Below are 14,297 nucleotides of genomic sequence, written 5' to 3' on the forward strand. Positions count from 1 at the left end.
GACCCTTCATCAGAAGGGTCTAGGCCCGAAACGTCAGCCTCTCTGCTCCTATGATGCTGCTTGGCCTGCTGTGTTCATCCAGCCCTGCACCTTGTTGTCCATAATTCTGTTGAATCCACATTTCATCTTCCCAATATCCCCAGGCCAAATTATCCTTGGAGGTGTTTTATCCAGACTGATTTCAGGTGGGTTCCAGCCAGACCTCCTGACATTAAAAAGTATAAATTCCACCCCTTTTTCTTTGTCTTGAACCGGTCTACTAGCTTTTACTGATTTCTGTACTTGAACGCACAATTATTCTACTCAAAACCGTTCCTAACTAGCACCTCAGAGACACAAGAACTGCTGATGCTGGAGTTAGAGATAACAGTGTGGAGCTGGAGAAGCACAGTGCAGAAGCACAGAGGCAGCATCAGAGCAGGAAAGCTGGCATTTGCAGCCTGGCCCACTATGCTCCTCCAGCTCCACGCTGCTATTCCTAACTAACACCTTCCCAGTTAGAAAAAGAAATACAATCCATCTTTCCTAAATAGGCCCAATGAAACTGCAGGATGGTTTGGGATCAGATACATGGAGACAGAAACACAATCAACAGGTGCAAGACTAATATATGAAACAGACAGCTTTGGTGTACTTCACAGATCTCATCTCTGACTTTGGTTCTATTCTTCCTATATTATATACAGTGAGAGTTCGCTTAAATGGATTTAATGCAAGTTGCAGTGGTAACTACTTAATATCAAAAGTTAGCTGACAAAAGACTTCCAAAATAAAATCTCCACCCAGCAACAATGTCATTGCAATTAATTTAACTTCAAGAATTTGAACAAATCTTACTCATTATTTAATATGTTTACTTCTTAAAACAGTTAGGTCAGAGAAATATTTACTACATAATTCTCTGCTTCTGACACTTTCCATTACTTTATAGAAAATGATGAGCCACAGGGGATGACAGTGAAAACTAAGTTGACAACATCTACTCATGATGACATAAGTGGCAGGAAATGGTATTGTGCTCACATTTGCCCAGATTCAATTCCGAACCTTATTTTACAACTTGGGCAGCTGTAGAGTAGAAGTCCGAGATCAGTAGGATTCCATCAAAAGCCACTTGTTCACTTCCAGTAACTGATTTTGCAGCAGAGGACCGCAAAAGAGATACGTGAACAACAGGAAGGAAAAACAGAAGCAAATACAGATGCAGAGATAGGTGGATATAGGTAGAGATAAACAGAATGATTAAAAAAAAAAGACAAAGACATTGACATAGATCACAAAACTGGGCTTTTTTAATGCCTGTAATCTTGGTGTTACAAGTGACAAGGGCAGCAAATGGGAAGCTGGATGAATGGAAGGGGGGCTAAGAAGAGGTGGTAGTAGTGGGCAAGAAGGATGCTGTCATGAGGATAAAAAGAAGTTGGGGGGGGTGTCAGGAAGAAGTGGAGGACTAGAAAGAAGAGCAAGGGGTCAGGAGGTAGGGGTGGAGAAAGGAATGTGGCAGCTAATTTCTTCGAATTTAATTCCTGTTTCTGTGGTTACAATTGGAGATGCCCTCACTATAGCTCAGATCTAAACATTGACAATAAAGCTGAACTCCAGCAGTGAGGTGAGAGTGACCATTCTTGACATCAAGGCAACATTTAACCAAATGTGGCATCAAGGAGCTCTAGTAAAGTTGGAGTTAACGGGAATCTGGTGAAAAAATCTCTGCTGGTTGGAATCAGACCTAGTACAAAAGATGTTATAGTTGTTCGATGTCAATCATCTCAGCCCCAACACATCACACTTGGAGTAGTGCTGCAGGTCCAACCATCTTCAGCTGATTCAGTGACCTCTATTATAAAGTTCAGAGATGAGGATGTTTATTGATGATTGCATATGTTCAATGGCATTTGTGACAATTCAGATGCCGAAGCAGTCTGTGTCCATATACAATAAGACAAGGACAAAATTCAGGCTTGAGCTAATGAGTGGCAGTGAGAGAGAATCTGACCATTTCCCCTCAAAATTCACTGGTATTACAACATGGATCCATCACAATCAACATCTTGAGTTTTACTATTATCCAGAAAATTTACTGTATCAGCTATACAAGTATTATGGCTACAAGGACACTTAATTTGTTGTCACATTTACCTGACTACAGTGAAAAGTTTTGTTTTGCATGAAGTACAGGCAAATCATAACATACAAGGACATACAGATCATAGGATGTTTAGACAGAGCGAGGCATAATGGGTTATGCACAGGAAATGCACAAAAGCAAGACCAATATCAGATTTGAAATGAGAGGTCCATTCAGCAGTCTAATAACAGCAGGGAAGCTGTTCTTGAACCTGTTAGCATGTGTGTTCAAGCTTCTGCCTGACAAAAGAGGTTGGAAGAGCGTGTTACTGGAGTGGGAGGGGTCTTTGATGATGTTGGCAGATTTTCAGTGGCAACGAGAAGCGTAGATGGAGTCTGTGGAAGGGAGTCTGGCTTTCACGATGGTCTGGGCTGTGGACACAACTTTCTGTAGCTCCTTCCAGAGCACAGCAGTTGCCATATCAAGCTGTTATGCACCCAGATAGAATGCTTCTGTGGTGCAACTGTAAAAGTTGGTGAGGGTCTTTATGGACATGCCAGATTTCCGAAGCCTCCTGAGGAAGAAGAGGTGTTGTTATGCCTTCTTGACATCGCATCTACATGGAAGGTCCACAAGATTGTTGGTTATCGTCACTGCGAGAAACTTGATGCGCTCGACCCTCTCCACCTCGGCTCCATTGATGTAGATAGCAGGGTGTCTTTCTCCTTTCTTCCTGAAAGGAATGGTCAATTCTTTTGTTTTGCTGATATTCAGAGAAAGATTGTTATTATTGCACCACGACACCAAGCCTTTTATCTCCTTCCTGTTGTCTGATATCCAGACTACAACGGAGGTGTTGTCAGAAAACTTGTTGAGGACATTCATACCAAATTTGGCTACACAGTCGTGACTGTATGGGGAGTACAGGAAGGGGCTCAGAACACATCCTCGCAGGGCACCGGTATTGAGGATTATCATGGAGGAGATGCTGTTGCCTTACTTCACCGATTGGGGTCTTTGAGTCAGGAAGCTGAAGATCCGGCTGCAGAGGGCAGAGCTGAGACCTAGGTCTCAGAGTTTTGAGTTTGGTTGGGATTATAGTGTTGAAGGCAGAGCTGTAGTTAGTAAGTAGGAGTCTGACAGGTATTTCAGAAGTGGGAAATGTAAGGAAGGTTACACATCTCCAGACTCCCCAGAGTCTCTCCACCATTTACAAGCCATGAGTCAGGATGAAATATTCTGGATGTGTGAAATCCCAACAACAGAATCCAGGATATACCAATCCACTTGATTGGCATCCAATCCATTACCTTGAATATTCACTCCCTCTACCACTGACACACAGTGACAGTAGTGTGTACCGCATGAAATATGCACTCTAGTAACTTGTCAAGCCATCTATGACTGTACATTCCAATCCCTCAACCTCTACCACTAGAAACACAAAGACAGGAAATGCGTGCAAGTACAATCACCTGCAAGATTCCCTCCAAGCCACACTCCATCCTAAATCTGAACTGTACTATCGTTTTTTCCATTCTAGTTGGTTCAAAATCTTGCAACTCCTCTCCAGTCAGCACTACACCATTAATAGATGTGTAGTAATTCAAGAAGGAGACTCATCGCCAATGGTCAATTAGGCATGGCCCACAAATGCCACTGACACACATATCCGATTGAAAGAAAAACCAGAACATAGAACATTACAGCGCAGTACAGGCCCTTTGGCCCTCGATGTTGCGCCGACCTGTGAAACTAATCTGAAGCCCATCTAACCTAAACTATTCCATTATCATCCATATGTTTATCCAATGACCATTTAAATGCCCTTAAAGTGGGCCAGTCTACTATTTTTGCAGGCAGGGCATTCCAATACATTACCTCACTATTCCTCTACAGAGGACCTTTATATTGCCATCTGTTATACTACTGGAATAACAGTATCCACAAAACAATTCTATACCAACTTTGTCCTATGTTCTATCTTTATCGTACAAATCATTAATATTCATTCAAAATTCAACTGGTCACCATTGCTGATTTCCACATTGCCTGTTGACAAGTGCCTTTCCCTAGCTCTGTGCTGCAGTGGCTACAGCATGGCTCATGGACGACAGCTGCCTTTCATTGGAAGAGGCTGCAGAAGAGAATGCACTATTCTATTGAGTAGGTTTAGGCCTAGAAGGTCTGGTGCCAGATTGCAACACCTTGCCATTAGTGACACCAATGACTAATAAGCAACAGCAACAAATAAAGTGGCAGTGGTGGTAACACAAATTCCATCACCCTCAAAGCATGTTAAGGTGCCATTCCCCTTTGGTGGTGCCTCATCAATTCTAGTGTTCAGCTCAAACAAATTGTTGAATTTATACAAAAGCCTGAAAGTCTCTTCGAATAGTGATATCTGGATTCATTATGGTAGCAGTCCGAGCCTGCGTGGCAGCATGTTGGACCAGCATGGCAACAAACACATTGACCTCAATGTGAGCTTACACTACAGTACTCAGACACTGGGTGTCTTCTGCTTGTGCAATGAAAGCTGAAATATTAATAACAGGTCCCGAATCGTGGGGGAGTCTAGAAGGCGTTAGCCACCACTTCCATATTGGAGAGGACAAGCTCTGAGCTTTGCAAAGTTTTCTTCAGGTAAGTTGGAGCAAGACTCCTCTTATGCTTCTTCCAAGTGATAACAGGCTTACTGACAGATCTTTCAGCACATTTCAATGCACACATCCATCAGCTTTCTTCTCTACATCACGCATCAATTTCCTTATCTGAAGCCTCTTCAGAAGTGTGCAAACTGACTGACAATGCTGCATGCATTTGCACACTATCCTTTCTCCTTCTCAAATCCAAGGTTCAAAACATACAAATCCTCTTGCTGTGCCACCCTCGAGTTCCAGTATTTGAGACAGAATCTGCAAGTATGAAATTGTATTGCATTAGTGTCCTGCTCTTTAGTCTCACTGCTCTCAACAATGCCTGGCCAGCTGACAGTTCATGGGTAGCTGAAAATAGAACGGTAGGATTGCGTTAATGGAGTGGGGTATGGTGCACTTTTAGTGAGGGGTGCACACCAACACCACTGGCAGTTTGGATATCAGAAGATAGTGGTAGGAGGGGAAAATGGGATGCAAGGTGATGCAATAAGTAGGAACACACTATAATCTTCAATGTTTCAGCCCTTCTGTTGGCTACAACTCACTGATGGTGCTCCACTTATAGCGATCAGTATCTCTGTCACAGAACCAACAACATGCAGCCGTTCCTGACCCCCGTTTGTTAGTTGTTGCTACCTGTAGTTCTGTGCCACCTTGCCTTGCAACAGAGACCGACGTATGTCTGTCAGTGCACTGCAATTGGTTGGGGTGATGGGGCTGTCAATTGAATGGGAAGTAGCACGTACAAGATTCAATATTTCCAGCACTAAACAGCGAGATGAGGAGCAACAATGGATAGGAGCTATGTCTGGTAGATTACATGCAAGGCACAGTACATACTATGCAATTTGTTTGCTGTATACAACTGGACTGTCAAAAACCTCAAGCGGAGGGTACCCACATATCCAAACTTTTATACATATGACAACAGCAAACTAGAAATAGATCAGAAGTTTGTAATTATTGAAAGCCAAGATGAAGAACCAACTTCAATTTAAAAAGCATATACAAATTCCAAATTGATTACTTTTGACCTGTTTTATTAACACTGTGAAGTGTCATTTCATTTATTTTTAGCCCCTTTCTTTCTGCATCTAGCATAGCCTCATTCCACACCAAACATCCTCAAACAGTTCAACAGTTCTCAGGACAGCATGACAGTACCACTGGACCAATATATACATACTACTAGAATATGAGGAGACCTGCCATCTGCACTTTTTTTCTTTCAAACCAGTAATTCCTCATCATCTCTATTGCAAATTCTAATTCTGACATTGTACCCATTAGTTCTACATGCTGCTGTGAGGGGAAACATCGTCACTACAATTAGTTGGCCAAGTTCTCTCACTATATGAAATGTTTCATTAAGATCACCTCTCATTCTTCGGAGCTCCAATGAATACCAGACCAACTTAATCAACCTTTCCTCACAAGATAACCTCTTCGTCTAGGAATCAATTGAGTGAACCTGCCATCAATACAAGTACATCCCCTCTTGAATAAGATGATCAAAACAATACACTGTACTATAGGTGTAGTCTCAGTGATATAGTTCACACCCTTGCATTCCATGTTCCTTCCTAATTATTTGTCTTACATGCATCTTGAGATTTTTTTCGGGGGGGGGGGGGAGGGGGGAAGGGAGGGCTTCACTGGCAGGGGAGCTTTTATTGCCCAACCCTAGTTGCCCTGTAGAAGGTGGTGATGTGCCTTTTTGAACGGCTACGGTCCAACTGCTATAGGTTGATCTACAATGCCCTTGGTGGAGGGGGTAGAGAGTGGAAAAGAGGTGGTGAACTCCAGGATCTTGATCCAGCGACATTGAAGGAATGGCAATCTATTTCCAAGTCAAGATGGTGACTAGTTTAAAGGGGAAATTGGAGGTGGTGGTGTTGCCCTGTATCTGCTGTCTTTGTCCTTCTAGATGGAAGTGGTCATAAAAAAGGTATACAGCACAGAAACAGACCCTTCAGTCCGATTCATCCATGCCTACCAGATATCCTATATAAATCTAGTCCCATTTGCCAGCATTTGGCCAATATCACTCTCAACCCTTCCTATTCATACACTCATGCAGATGCCTTTTAAATGTTGTAATTGTACCAGCCTCCACCACTTCCTCTGGCAGCTCATTCCAACAATGCACCACCCTCTGCATGAAAATGTTGCCCCTTTAGGTCCCTTTGACATCTTTTCCATCTCACCTTAAACCTGTGTCTTCTAATTTTGGACTCACCCAGTATTGGGATAAGACTTTGCCTATTTATCCTATTCATGCTCCTAATGATTTTATAAATCTTTATAAGGTCACCCCTCAGCTTCCGATGTTCCAGGGAAAATAGCCCCAGTCTATTCAGCCCCTCCCAACAGCTCAAACCCTCCAACCCTGGCAACATCTTTGTAAATCTTTTCTGAACCCTTTCAAGTTTCACAACATCCTTCCTACAGGAGGGAGGCCAGAACTGCACAGAGTGTTCCAAAAGTGGCCTAACCAATGTCCTGTGCAGATGCAACATGACCTCCCAACTCCTATACTCAATGCACTGACCAATAAAGGCAAGCATACCAAACACTGCCTTCATTATCCTATCTACCTCCAACTCCACTTTCAAGGAACTGTGAACCTGCACTCCAAGGTCTCGTTGTTCAGCAACACTCCCCAGGACCTTACCATTAAGTGTACAAGTCCTGCCCTGACTTGCCTTTCCAAAATGCAGTACCTCATGGTTGTCTAAATTAAACTCCATCTGCCACTCCTTGGCCCATATGATTAAGATTCCACTGTATTCGGAGGTAACCTTCTTGGCTGCCCATATACCTCAAATTTTGGTGTCATCTGCAAACTTACTAACTCCTCCTATATTCACATCCAAACCATTTATATAAAAGACAAAAAGCAGTGAACCCAGCACCAATCCTTGTGCACACTACTAGTCACAGACCTCTAGTCTGAAAAGCAATCCACCACCACCACCCTTTTGTCTCATCTCCCCACACAGGTTTCTCCAAGGTCAGCTGTGCATTTCACGGATTGTTTTTCTTCACCACACTCCAATGTCCAGGAGGTACTTGAAATCAAACAGCAGAGGCTATAGCTCTCAAGGTTCACTACTAGTTCAGATTGCAGTGTAGGTTTCTTTCTCCACTGATTCACTTCCCACCATGTGGTCACTGCCTTTGTTTCCCTTCCTCCATTTTTAACGTGCCACTGTTTTGATCCTTTTTCCTCCCAAAGTTCCAAAACAATGCAACAACTTATAAAACAGTAATCACTGCTCCTGGAATGCGACGAAATCAACTCCAACACTGAAAATACCTAAAAAAAAATAAAAGCAGCTCCTACAGCCACAAATTTTTCCCGTTCTCCATGTGGTCATGGGTTTGGAAGGTGCTGTCTAAGGTTCTTTGGTCAATTTGCTTAAGTGTTAATGGAGCACTCATCTAGGCAGGTAGGGAGTATTCCATCACACTCTTGACTAGTTCCTTGTAGATGGTAGACAGGCTTAGGGGAGTTAGGAGGTCAGTTACTCGCCACAGCATTCCTATCCTCTGATTTGCTTTTGTAGCCACTGTATTTATGTTAATAGTAACCCCCAGGATGGTGATAGTTGGATTCAGTGATAGTAACACCACTGAATGTCAAGGGCAGTGGTTAGATTGTCTCTTATTGGAGATGGTCATTGCCTGGTATTTGTGTAGTAAGAATGTTACTTGTTACTTGTCACTTGTCAGCCCAAGCCTGGGTAATGTCCAGATCCTCTTACATTTGAAGATGAACTGTTCCAGTTTCTAAGTGGCAGCTAACGATGCTGGATATTACGCAAATATCGGCAAACATCCCCACTTCTGACCTTATGAAGAAGGGACCGACCTTGAGGAAGCAGCTGAAGATGGTTGGAGATGTTCTGGACCTGAAAATGACTGATCTCCAGCAACTACAATCATTTTCCAATTTGCCAGGTACGACTCCAAACAGCAAAGAGTTTTTTCCTTCATAGCCATTGATTCCAGTTTTGCGAAGGCTCCTTCATGTCACACTCGTTCAAATATGGCCTTGATGTCAAAGGCTGTCAGTCTCACCTCACCTCTTGAATTCAGAGCTTTCCCCCCATGTTTGAACCAAGATGTAATGAGGTCAGGAGCTGAGTGACCCTGGTGGAACTCAAAATGGGCATCAGTGAGCAGGTTGCTGCTAAGCAGGTGCTGTTCACCTTCCATCACTTTACTGATGACCAAGAGTAAGCTCATGGGTGATAATTGGCCAGGTTGGATTTGTCCAGCTTTTTGTGCGCAGGATATACTGGACAATTTTCCACATTGTCAGATAGATGCCAGTGTTGTAACTGTACTGGAAGAGTTTGGCTAGGGGAGCAGCAGGTTCTGGAGCACAAGTCTTCAGAATGTTGCCAGGGCCCCATCAACTTTGCAGTCTCCAGTGCCCCCAACCATTTCTTGATATCACATGTAGTGAATTGAACTGGCTAAAGACTGGTATCTGAGATACTGGGGACCACTGGAGGAGACAGAGTTGGATCATCCACTCAGCACTTGGATTGAAAATTGCTGTGAATGTTTCCGCCTTATGTTTTGCACTGATGTGCTGGGCTCTTCCAATATGGAGAATGAGGATATTTGTGGACTCTCCTCCTCCAGTGAGTCATTTAATTGTCCATCACTATCCATGACTGGATGTGGCAGGACTGCAGAACGTAGATCTGATTTGTTGTTTGAGACATGTCAGGAGGTATGCCTGGTTATGCTCCCGACATGCCCTCCTTCACTTTCCATCGAAACAAAGCTGTTTGCCTGGCTTGATGGTAATGGCTGAGTGCGGGCTATGTGGGCCATGAGATTTCAGATTATGGAGTACAATTCTGCTACTGTTGAAGTCCACAATGCCTCATGGATGCCCAGTCTTGTATTGCTAGATCTATTCAAAGTCTGTCCCATTTGGCATGGTGTGTGCCGCACAACATGATTGAGGGTATTCTTAATATGAAAGCAGTACTTCATAGGAAAATAGTAGGTTTGTTGATGACACCAAAATTGGTGATATTCTGGACAGTGAAGAAGGCTGTCCAAGATTACATGAGGATCTTAATCTGCTGGGCCAATGAGTGGCAGATGATGTTTAATTTAGATAAATGGGAGGTGTTGCATTTTGGTAAGATAAACAAGGGCAGGGGTCTTACACAGTTAATGGTAGGGCCCTGGGGAGTGTTGTCGAACAGAGAGACCCAACGGCTCAGGTACATAGTTCCTTGAAAAGTAGCATCACAGGTACAGGCTGGTGAAAGTAGCATTTGGCACACTTGATTCATTGGGATGTCATTACAGCTGTACAGGACACTGGTGAGGCCACTTTTGGAGTACTGTTTGCAGTTCTGGTCATCCTGCTATAGGAAGCATGTTATTAAATTGCAAAGGGTGCAGAAAAGATTTACGAGGATACTACCAGGACTGGAGGATTTCAGGAGAGGTTGGATAAGCAGAGACATGGACATTAGGAGGTCGAGGAGTAACCTTAGAGAGGTTTATAAAATCATGCGGGGCATTGATAAGGTGAATAGCAAAAGTCTTTTCCCTAGAGTAAGGGAGTTCAAAACTAGAGGGCATAATTTTAAGGTAAGAGGGGCAAGATTTAAAAAGAACCTGAGGGTCAACTTTTTCACATAGAAGTGGGTTCTTGTGTGGAATGAAACGGCAGAGGAAGTGGACGATGCCAGTACAGTTACAACATTTAAAAGACATTTGGACAGGTACATGAACAGGAAAGGTTTCAAGGGATGTGGGCCAAATGCAGGCAAAATGGGATTGGTTTAGTTTGGGAAACCCAGTGAGCATGAATGTGTTGGACCAAAGGGTCTGTTTCTCTGCTGTATGACTTTATGACTGTGCAGCGGTCATTCTTACTGATACTGTCATGGATAGATGCATCTGCAGCCGGCAGATTGGTAAAGATGAGTTCAAGTATGTTTTTCTCTCTTGTTGGTTCCCTCATCATCTGCCGCAGACCCAGTCTCACAGTTATGTCCTCTAAGACTGGACCTGCTTGATCAGTGCTGTTGCTGCCACCGAGCACTCTTGGTGGTAGACAATGAAATCCCCCACATAGAATATAGTACATGGAGTACAGATTCATCAGCTGAAGGAAGATGGTACATGATAACCAGCAGGTTTCCTTGCCCATGTTTAAACTGAAGTTACGAGACCGCATGGGGTGCGGATACAATGCTGAAGACTCCCAGCAACTCTTCCACAACTGTACACTACTGTGCTGGGTCTGGGACAGGGACATATCCAGGGATGATGATGGCAATGTCTGAGACTTTGTCTGCAAGGTAAGATGCTGAGAGTATGGCTATGACAGGCTTTTGCTTAACTAGTCTGAGAGACAGCTCCCTCCATTTTGATACTAGCCCCAGATGTTAGTAAGGAAGACTTTGCAGGGTTGACAGGGCTGTTACTTTTCTGGTGCCTTGGTCAAAGCCAGGTGGTCCATCTGGTTTTACTTCTTTGTTGAGACTTTATAGTTATAATCAAATTATTGACAAGGCATCTAGATTGGGCAATCTGCATCTAAGAATACTGAGGGGAGAAGGAATAGAAATTACAGAGGCACAGGCAATAATTTGTCAGCCTTTCTTGGACTCCAGGACAGTGGAGAATTGCAAACATTGCCAACATTGCCATAGTTCAAAAACAGGGTGCAAGGATACCCCAAGCAACTACAGACCAGTCAATTCAGCTTTAGCAGTGAACAAATTTCTGGAACCAACAATTAAGTTCAAAATTCATAGTCACAAGGAAAAATGTGAGTGAATTAAGGAGAGCCAGCATGGATTTCTCAAGGGAAAATTATGTTTTGCTAACTTGGAGATTTTATTTTGCAGAGGTAATAGAAAAAGTTGAAGAAGGTAATTGTGATGATGTGCTGGAAAGGAACTTCCAGAAGGCATTTCACAGTGCCACACCACAGTTTGCAAGGAAAGTCAGAGCTCGTGGAAGAAAGGGGACAGTAACAACATGGATACGAAAACTGGTTTGGTGTCAGGAAACAGAGTACCGGTTAATAAAAGCTTTTCAGGCTGGAAGGTTTATAGTGGAATCCCCCAGGGATCGGTGTTGGGAACTAATGGAGTGGCATAGAAATTAATGCTAAGGCCTTTTACTACCACTAATACTTTGTCTTTGCTAGTAATATTTTACATGGCACATTATCTATGCCTTTTGGAGATGGTAAAAGGTAAATGATATCAACCATGCCATGAAACAAAAGCTACACTCATAACTGAGGGAATGAATACGAGCATGATGCCAGAGAGCAAAATAAGGAATAAGGAACAAGGTTCCTTATGAATTGAATGGAAATGTTGCTGAAACTGAATGAATAGAAGGGAGAGATAAAACAAATGGACTAGTGAGGAATTATAACAAAAGGTGAGACAAATAAGGGCAAATGAGAGAGTATTATGTCATCATAGAATCCCTACAGTGTGGAAACAGGCCATTTGACAACAAGTCCACACCACCTCTCAGAGCATCCCACCCAGACCCATTCCCTTACCCCTGATTTCCTACATTTAACCCACCTAACCTAAACATCCCTGGGCACTATGGGCAATTTAGCATGGCCAATCCACCTACCCTGCACATCTTTGGACTGTGGGAGGAAACCCACACAGACACAGGGAGAACGTGCAAACTCCACACAGATAGTCAGCTAAGGCTGGAATCGAACCTGGGTCCCTGGCGCTGAGGCAGCGGTGCTAATCACTGAGCCACCATGCTGCCCATGAGAAATTCAAAATCAGAATTATGAAAAGGAATAGCACTGTGTACTGCAGAGACAGGGGAAAGAGGAGCATGAAGCCTATTATTGCATATCTAAGGTTTGAAGGATTGATGGGTTTTGGGACATCTTTAAGATAAAAATTGATGAATGAAGGGGCCCATTCAGAATTCTGCTATCAACAGACTTGGGTAGCTTAGTTGCTAAAAATTTAGAGACACTATGTTGTTGTACTGGGAAGAAGGTGTTCATCCCTTATAAACAATGGCAAAAGCATTCATGCTGGCAGTAAACAGATTAGCTTCCTAAATCCCAGGAAAGTGTTAAGAATGTAAACTGTTTATTTAATTTGAAATTTAACAGCATTGCGAGCGCAAAAGCATTCTATGTGTATAGAAAGACCCATGTAATTCACACTTTTCTTGTGGAGACAGAGGGTTTGGCTGAAATACCATATTAATATTTTACTTCTGTCTTGGTATGGACAATCTCAGTGAAAGAGAAAGTAGATATAGCAAAAGTGCTTTAAAAAAAAAGACTGGCAGCACAGAAAGTAGAAAATTACTTACTCTAGCTACAATGCGTTAGAGGGCAGAAAGCATATATATACACACACATACACACAGGCCGACCATAATCTTAAACAAAATTGTTAATTGAAGAATCATAGGTTAATTAATAATTTCTACAGTGTTATAAGCAAATGGTGTTTAATTAACTTATTTATGTACCTTCATAAAATGGTGGAGTAGATGAAGAAAAATGATGCTGCATAAATAAGCTTTTAACTGAGATTTGGTAAAGAGCCACATAATAGCAAAATTGAAGCCATGGAATTTAAAACTGTCTGAAAATGATGTTGGTCAGGGGACAAAGCAGAATGTTGCATTGAGTGATTAATTTTCTTAGACTGGAGGGAAGTGCGTACTCGTGACTCTGGGGTTGGTGTTGGAATCACTGCTTTTTTTGATATAAATTAATGATTATGATATCGGCATACAAGACACAATTTGAAAGATAAAACAAACCATTGAAATATAATTTTAAAACAATGTAAAGGGTAATAAAACACTTCAGGACAATAGACAGTTTAATGGGTAGATATATGCCACATAACAACATTTAATGCAAAGAACAGTGAAATTATTGAATTTAGATAGCAAGAATAAGGGTAGAAAAGAATTCTAAATAGAAACTAAATACAATTTCAAATAGAATTGCAGAAACAGAAACCCCTAAGGGTTGTAGGTATACGATCTTTAAAGGCGGAAGGACAATCCAGGAAAGCTGTTTAAAACAGAATATGGGATGGCTCTTTTAGCAAAGAGGAACAGAGTACAAAACCAAATAAGTCATATTAAACTTTTATAAAGTTGGGCCTGGTTGGACCCCAGAAGGAGCACGGTGACTGGTTCTGGGCACCAGGTTTCAGGAAGGACGTCAAATGACCAGGTTTCTAAGACAAATACTTCAATCATGTGGAGAGAAACTGATATTATTCTCCTTACAGCAGGGAATTCTTAAGAGAATTTGTTGGCGAAAGTATTCAAAGATCTTGAAGGATTTAGTAAAACAGACAAGAATAAGCCATTTCAGAGACAGTAGGAACTGCAGATGCTGGAGAATCTGCGATAACAAGGTGTAGAGCTGGATGAACACAGCAGGCCAAGCAGCATCAATGGAGCAGGAAGGCTGACGTTTCAGACCTAGACCCTTCTTCAGATTTCTGAAGGGTCAAGGCCCGAAACGTCAGCCTTCCTGCTCCTCTGATGCT

General features: G+C 42.5%; 1 protein-coding gene across 2 annotated transcripts in view; it reads right to left on the bottom strand.

Annotated features, from left to right (window-relative positions):
* snx9b (sorting nexin 9b) overlaps nucleotides 1-14,297 on the bottom strand; it is a 209,218-nt gene that overhangs the window by 24,344 nt on the left and 170,577 nt on the right. The gene's annotated exons all lie outside the window — the stretch shown is intronic.

The sequence above is a fragment of the Rhincodon typus genome, chromosome 9, assembly GCF_021869965.1.
Source record: "Rhincodon typus isolate 14 chromosome 9, sRhiTyp1.1, whole genome shotgun sequence".
NCBI lineage: Eukaryota > Metazoa > Chordata > Chondrichthyes > Orectolobiformes > Rhincodontidae > Rhincodon > Rhincodon typus.